The sequence below is a fragment of the Macrobrachium rosenbergii genome, chromosome 49 (assembly GCF_040412425.1).
Source record: "Macrobrachium rosenbergii isolate ZJJX-2024 chromosome 49, ASM4041242v1, whole genome shotgun sequence".
Classification (NCBI taxonomy): Eukaryota; Metazoa; Arthropoda; class Malacostraca; order Decapoda; family Palaemonidae; genus Macrobrachium; species Macrobrachium rosenbergii.
In genome coordinates, this window is record NC_089789.1 from 14,581,974 (window position 1) to 14,590,068 (window position 8,095).

Here is an 8,095-nt window from a genome sequence, read left to right on the forward strand (position 1 = left end):
CTTGAGAATAACCTCATTTGACCCAGCGAAAAGTAATGATGGCATCTCATTACTGAGGAAACAGGTAAAAGTCGGGCAACACTGCCTGAGAGACTTTATAGCTAGCGCTTTGTTCTTTACGATACATTTAAAATGCAGATGCCATTGGAAATACCAGTCTTAAGGCCATTTTCTCAATGCTGGGACGCATTTTCACGAGATGTAACCGAGTACCGGGACCTTTCCCTGAAAAAAGCGCGACGCCATATTTTAAAAATTAACCATAGAATTTTCTTGAAGATAATCTCACTATGTTTCCCACACCCTAAATACATTAACGATACACAATCTAATCTAACCTAACCTAACCTAGGAGCACAAAAAAAAAAACGGGGCTGGTGCAATACTAGCATACATCTCAGGAATTTGCTACCAGGACGGGGCGAAACGAGAAAATTGAGGAGAAGAAAATTCTAAGAAGACACAACGGCGATATGGTCCCAGGATAAACAGAAGTAGAAAAAAAATCGGCAGTACAACTACTGATGTTAATAAATTAGGATAACATTCTAAGTGAACATAACGCCGATATGGTTCCAGGATCAACAGAAGTAGGAAAAAATTCCAAATTTTGGCCGCAGCCTATAACTAGTGGTGTTAAATAAAGTTGTATAGGTCTAGTAAAAATACCGTAAATATTAAAAGATCTAGCTTCTCTACAGGAATTAGCAATTATCAGTTAGTCTGTGTGAAACTCAATACATAGAATCAGCCAAAATCGTATTCTGACACTAGCAGACATCATGTGACCTTCTCTGACGACGGCTGCTCATGAACTGAAACCTGAACGGGCACGCAGTTCCCTGGGGACCTGTTGGTCACATGCAAATCAACAGTTTAAATTAGGTCCTTCGCAGTTTTCATAACCGTTAGGTGAATTGACAGTTTAACTGAGCGTGTGTGGGGGCTCAAAAGTCACTCTGCGTAACCAATGTTTCGGTCACTTCCAGAATAAGGGAATCTCTACCTTCCTCTGTGTTCCTTTAGTCGTTAAACCTGCTTCTTCTTGTGAAATGGGCTTGACATGACTAAAGAGGAAAAGCTAATTATCACAACTTATATTTTCGTGACTAAGCTTCATACGGAAAGGCTGCCCGCCTCTGTCCTTCACCACAAGCTCGAAAAAGAGCATATACAGAATTATGAGAACTGGAAAGAGCCCATTAAAAGGAAGCGAAGACGAAATTTTCCCCAGTAAAACACACACGCACACACACACACACACACAACAAACAAAAAAGAATCAGAGTTTCAAAAAGCTAGCATCAAAGAAGAGATTTAATTTTTCGGATGAGGGCACCCATTAATAGGATTTGAAAGAAAAGGCGAACGTGATTATAAGAAATCCTTTGAGATTGGTTTCATAATCTCATAATCCTTCTAATCCAGACTCCCGCTCAACAAAGACCTATCTCTGGAAAAACGATTGTGAAATTTTGTATCGCTAACGTACAAAATGCCTATATATACATGTGTAAAACGAGTAATTTTAGACAAAAGCCTATGTAAATACTCCCCGCCCACCCATCACACACATATATTGTGCGAGCTTTATTCGTGCGAATTGCTTTCACATATATCTGACGATCATCCAGTGAAATCTAATTATATTTATCTTCATAAAACGGGAAAATTGAAATTAATCTTAATATCGTCGCAGTGACTAATATATTAAGTGATATTCCCGTTTGCCAGAATAACGCTTCAGAGCATGATGTTTTATTTTAAAGTTCTCATTAATATCGTAAAGCGTTTAAAAACTGATGCTGTAATATTTGAAATGTTCCTGCTCATAATATATCACAGGTAATTTCCTCACAGATGTGGAGGAACGGATAGCATCACGTCATGCCTCCTTTCTCGCTCCATTTAGCCCTGTCCGCTGTCCTTTCGTTTTCACTCCCCTTCCCTGTCTCTTCGCTTTACAAGTGTTCTCTCCAAAAAGCAATTTATTTTACCTGAGCGACATGACGTAAAGAACATTGAAAATGATGCACTTAAACGGCATTTCTATTTTTTTAAGTGCAGAGAATTATGAGTCAAGAACCTAATAACCTTATCTACCCAAGGCTCGACAAAAAAAAAAATAAAAAAAATAAAAGTGTGGGTGGAGGTGAAAGGGAGTTGGAGGATCCAGTTTCGCTTAGGCCTAAGCATGTTAAGCTGTGTTTGAAATTCTTTGTGACTGCTTATTCACTTATGTACAGTTTCCCTTTCAACGAACCAACAACCTCATTCATATTAATAAACTGTCCTGCTTGACTTTAAGCCTAAACATTTTTAAGGAATATTAGAAATCTGTTGAATTTATAACGAGTTTTTTTTTTTACGTACAGCCTCCCTTTCCCCGTGAAAAGTCTAAGAATCCCATTTGGTGTGTTAATTGTCACATAAAATTATCTTCTTCTTTTTTTGTATGAACGTTGCATTTACTTGTTCACGAAATTACGAAAGCAATTGACTGCCATGTCCCCTTACCTCAGAAAGCAGCGCTGAACGGAAGACCAGCTTTTCACTGAAGGGAGAGAGATCAGGACCAAACAGCGGAACTCTGGGTGAGATGGTCAGCTCCGGTGGACCCACACTAGGAAATGAATGGCTCCTATGGGAAAGAAATGCAGTGTGTTAGAGTGTGATTTAAGGAAAATACTTAGAGAGAGAGAGAGAGAGAGAGAGAGAGAGAGAGAGAGAGAGAGAGAGAGAGAGAGAGAGAGACAGACAGACAGAGAGAGAAAGATCATTTTAATATACACATAATAAATTTTTGCTTCCAATGCAACTCGCTCGGTCACTTTGCAATATCTCTGTGAAAATTATCTTGGAAATAAAAGTATACAAATACTTCTTACCGGGTACCTTTTGCATTTACAGAGAACCGCCTGTCGACTTTAGCAGTAGCCTTTGTTCGAAGATATACAGTGTCAGTAAAAGAGAGGCTTCTTGCTTTTATAGGTACAAGAGGTCTACTGCTTTTATCGATACAAGATGACCGCGCTCTTGTCTTCATAAAAGGCTATTTACTTCACTTTCAAAAACACAATTCGCTCATTTATACCTACATGAATCCTTTCACTTCCACAACATCATTTGATATTAGTCCTAGTACTATCGGTACACAATTACAACCATTTAAAGCAAATGTCTAACTTAACGAGATTCTGAAATATAGATTAAATCTGTAAACTCGAAAAGTGCAACGACCAAAGTGGAGCTTTTATCCCAAAGCAGATATTTAGCGGGATTAGGAAAAAAAACACTGAATGGAATAAGGCTACAAAAGTGATCAGAAAAGAATCATTGACCATCAAAGAGATCTGGCCGGAGATTTTAATTGTTACTGGAATGTAAAGTTCCTCATTGGACGGATGGGTATCCTTCCTCATTGAACGGATGGGTATCCTTCTCAGCTAGCACACTGCTGGTCCCGTGCTCAATTCTCCCACCGGCCAATGAAGAATTAGAGGAATTTATTTCTGGTGATAGAAATTCATTTCTCGTCATAATGTGGTTCAGATTCCACAATAAGCTGTAGGTCCCGTTGCTAGGTAACCAATTGGTTCTTAGCCACGTAAAATAAATCTAATCCTTCGGGCCAGCCCTAGGAGAGCTGTTAATCAGCTCATTGGTCTGGTTAAACTAAGGCATACATTTTACTAGAATGTAAAGCAAATAACGACTTGTACAACGATGCAATCGGTGAGCGCCGTTTTGATTCCTTATGTAAGAATGTTATTCTCAGTTCATGCACACGTCACTACACAAACACCCACAGGCACGTACACACATTTATGTATATATGTGTGTGTGAGTGTCTGTTGAATTCTTGAATTCTTCTACTCCTCATACAGAGAGAACCAAATGTTTATTAATCCACTTGTACCTATATTCTTGAAGAATTTGATGTAGAGCATTGGTCTGCAAGGCCGTCACCTCCCAGACTGAAATTTCGATTTAATGATTTTCCGACTCGCTATGGTTCTTGAAGTCGGGAGGACAGTGACGGTAGAGTTCATGCTAGTACAAAGTTCTTCTTATCTAATTCCTCATCTCGGTTTTTTTATTCGCTTCCAGAAATAAAATTTTATACCATCATTAAAAAAAACTGAGTAAAATAAATACTGTGTGACAATATGCTTATGTACAACGGTTTACGACAAAAATAATGACTGCACTAGTCCCATACACAAACCCCAAACTGGCACAAAGCCATGTCAGTGAACAACAACAACAACCCCTCCCTATGGCCGACCAAAACAAGTATCGCAGGCCTTTTATGTCTCTTCTTACATCACACTTTCTCCCAATTTTGGAAGCAGCATCACACTCTGGAGAATTTTAGGTACGAGAAACAATGTGTCATTCTGAGCTTGATTTAAAACATGTACAATATGCGCCGATGTTCTTCGGCGCAATCCAGTTTTCTGTACAGCCGGTACAGCGTATAATCAAGGCCACTGAAAATACTAGATCTATCCTTCGGTGGATTCGGTATACTGCTGTATGAGCCGTGGCCCATGAAACTTTAACCGCCGCCCGGTGGTGGCCTTTCCTATATCACTGCCAGAAGCAAAGTTATGGCTAACTTTAACCTTAAATAAAATAAAAACTACTGAGGCTAGAAGGCTGAAATTTGGAATGTTTGATGATTGTAGGTTGGATGATCAACATACCAATATGAAGCCCTCTAGCCTAAGCTCCGAGGGCAGACGGAAAAAGTGCGGACGGAAAACAGTGCGGACAGAATAAAGTGGGAACGGACAGACAAAGCCGGCACAATAGTTTTCTTTTACAGAAAATTAAAATGATGCCAAAAAAAAACCATAAGAATAGTATAAAGTATTAAATGTTAGTCTGTGACTTACATTCATCATGATCACACTGTTTTCTTATTTAGTCAAGTTTCGAAAATCGTGCTACAGTCATTGCTGATGACAGTCCTATACCAAGAGAGATATCAGTCCTCGTCATTATGACTGATCGGACAATGATGAGGTTGCTGCTGCTCCCTCTTGAAAGTGAAAGACACATACGCCATTTACGGGTATCTCCTTCCCCATTCACTATTTATTATTATTATTATTATTATTATTATTATTATTATTATTATTATTATTAAGGAAGAAGACTCTCTTTGAGGCAAGTTTTGTTGAATAAAATAGCTGCATTTTGCGAATTGATATTTTTATACTGAGTTTTCTCAATTCTTCTAATAATTCGCTTTTCCTACACATCAATATTAGTCAATGATTGTCCAATGTCCATATTTTGATGGATGAAACAGTATTTCTTACAGATGAATTCTTTATTCTAAAGCATTACAGCAGATTAGTGAAACCTGGTATGTAAATCCGTAGATTTTCCTGATGGTATTTTCAGTGGCATTTCTTCTTTTTTTCCTTTTTTGACGTCTGTCTGGTATTTTCAGTACTTTTCCGTCGACATGTTTCGACCAGCTCGATGGTCATCTCCTGGACGTTGGGATGAGTCTGGAGACACAGGGCGCTCGTAGCGGTGTATATAGGGGGTCTCAGATCAGGTCGATTTTTCACTGGCTGCCTGAGGCGATTCTCCTTGGGTGAAGTCTCCTCTCGCGCGGTGATGGTTGCATGCGCTCTTGCGTGCGTGCGCTGGAGTGCACGTTTGTGCCACATTCACACATTCACGTATCAAGGCACGCATGCCCACGCACGGCCGAAAATTGTGAAACGTGACCACAAAGTCTAATAAAAGATAAGTCTGTTCACTTGCTGCGAAAAAGGAGCACGAGCCGCGCAATGACGTCATCTAGTCCGCAAAATGCTGGGTCTGTTAAATGAAATCGAGTCAGTCACCAGTTTCTTCGCTTTGGCACAACTCATAGAACGCCAAGCCAGTGGCAATTCCTAGGGTAGGCAGCTCTCAAGTAATACATTAGGTGCTGCCGAGAAATGAGTCCTTGCTGACTGCCGCCGAGGTAGCAGTATGTTTTTATTCATAGATAGAGGAAGGCTAACAGAAACCCTTAAGCAACCATTATTACATGATCTGATGATTCCGATATAGCCTACATACTACGAAACGATTATGGATATACCACACATTAGTACCAACTTAAAATAAAAGACGCCTACTAATGTTTCACTTTTTGCACCTGAGAGAGAGAGAGAGAGTTGAAGTCGGCCGAACATGTGACTGTATCTGATGTACTACTCGCGAGTTGGGGAATATATAATACACACAACCATACTGTAGATTCTTTATACGTGTGGGTACTATAGAAAACAAGACCTACACACGTCTTATTTTTTAACGGTAAAAAATTATAACGCCACAGAACTGTAACGTTTGGTGGATGGTGATCAAAGACAATACAGTTTTCAATAAAATCCATGTGGGCCTATAACTTTCTCACATCATTAACAAAATATTAGGTGCTTAAAGGTGAAGGTTGTGAGGTCGTTAGTAGATCTTATTTAATTAGTTTTCTTGTGACCTCATTTGAGTAAACACGCTGACAAAATGCTGATTGATAATAAGTCATCTGGCGTCAACTTATGCCGAACATGGTCTAGTTTATTCCCCATTCCTCCTAGTTAAAAAAGCAATTGTAGCTACATTAACATTGATTTAAATATTACTACCGTATATTCACAACTATATATCTTTCCAAACAGTAATAGTACTAAGTTTTCAAATAAATATTAACAGGAACATTAAAATCAGTATTTGATAGTTTTTAGGTTATTTTGCCTTACACAACATAAAGATAGGTGATAGCCAGCAGCCACAGCTCTTAGGTTTAGGCCTAATATACTGTTAAGCGATTATTTTATTATATATATATATAATATATATATATATATATATATATATATATATATATACATACATACATGCCTTTGAGGAACTGGGTGTCATACTATATGCTTGTGGTGAGATTCCGTAACGACGAATCATTTTCAGACGTTCGTCCTCTAAGTGCAAAACAGCACTAGGCCTATATACAGTACATGTAAGGCTTGAAAAGAAATCCTCATCGATTTTGTTTGCTATTTTCTCAAATATTTGGGTTTAACATCCAATACTTGTGGTCTTTCATACCATTTCGCGACTGTACAGTAAAATAAATGGACATCGAATTCTGCTGACAGCACACCAACACCGAAAGTTCGATCACTCAGGTTGCACAGTTCCCACTTAGGTGAGCGGCAAGCATCATGGTCGCCTTCTTATGCAGAGGATGAATAGTACCGGTACAAAGCATCTGGCCTAAACATAAAAGAGGCGCAAAGCATTAACCGTCTTCCCCATTAAAAGCGTATGCAAAAAGTGGGAGTTTTTCTAACCTTTTATCACGAAGAATAATAGCGTGTGATGACGTGCGTCAACATCGTCAAGGCAGGTGGGAGGGTCGGTTGCTATAACACTACCACTTCCCTCGAATATCCGTGACGTCAAGAGAGTAGAGCTCAGCCCAGCCATCTTTTGGCGTTAGGACAAAACAGGACAGGTCGAGTTTATTAAGGCCGTCATTATCGTTCAGTTATATCTGCACAGTTATGCCTGCACAGTCGGCCTGCGCAGGTAAAACTGAACGTTAATGTGAACAACCTGCTCAGTTTTCCCGCCTGCGCGGCCGACCTGAGTAAATGGCTCATCTCAATCGATCTGCCGCCAAAACAAACGGCGGCGCATGCGCACTTCAACGTTGATGTCAGGAGGCAACTTTTTTTGTCTCCGTTCTCTTCGTATGTACTAGTCGGGAAGAAAATGCGGTATCCGATTTATTTATTTTTTTTTTAATAACTGACATGGGTGTCAGAATAATATATAGTTATAATTTTTGCAATTTTCCACGGGAAAAATAATTATACAATGAAGGCAGAAAGTGGCAGCATCATTCCTAAATGTCCTGTAGATTTCAGTGAAATCTATACGAATGAGACTGCCTGGGCAAATAAAATCCAAATGCTATAGTACCAGATTTAAGCCTACGTATGTTTATTCGTGGTTATAGACCATATATGCAAGGCAGTTTTTAAATAATAAATATTCATTATGGCGATATAATGTAAAA

General features: G+C 39.1%; 1 long non-coding RNA gene across 1 annotated transcript in view; it reads right to left on the reverse strand.

The window, feature by feature from the left end:
* The window catches only part of LOC136832115 (uncharacterized), a 146,449-nt gene extending 138,822 nt beyond the window's left edge, over window positions 1–7,627 (reverse strand). The window contains exons 1-2 of the long non-coding RNA XR_010851063.1: window positions 7,365–7,627; window positions 2,518–2,641 (exon numbers count right to left, since the gene is read on the reverse strand). This is a non-coding gene — a long non-coding RNA (uncharacterized lncRNA). The remainder of the gene's footprint in view (window positions 1–2,517; window positions 2,642–7,364) is intronic.
* Window positions 7,628–8,095: the final 468 nt, after the last annotated feature.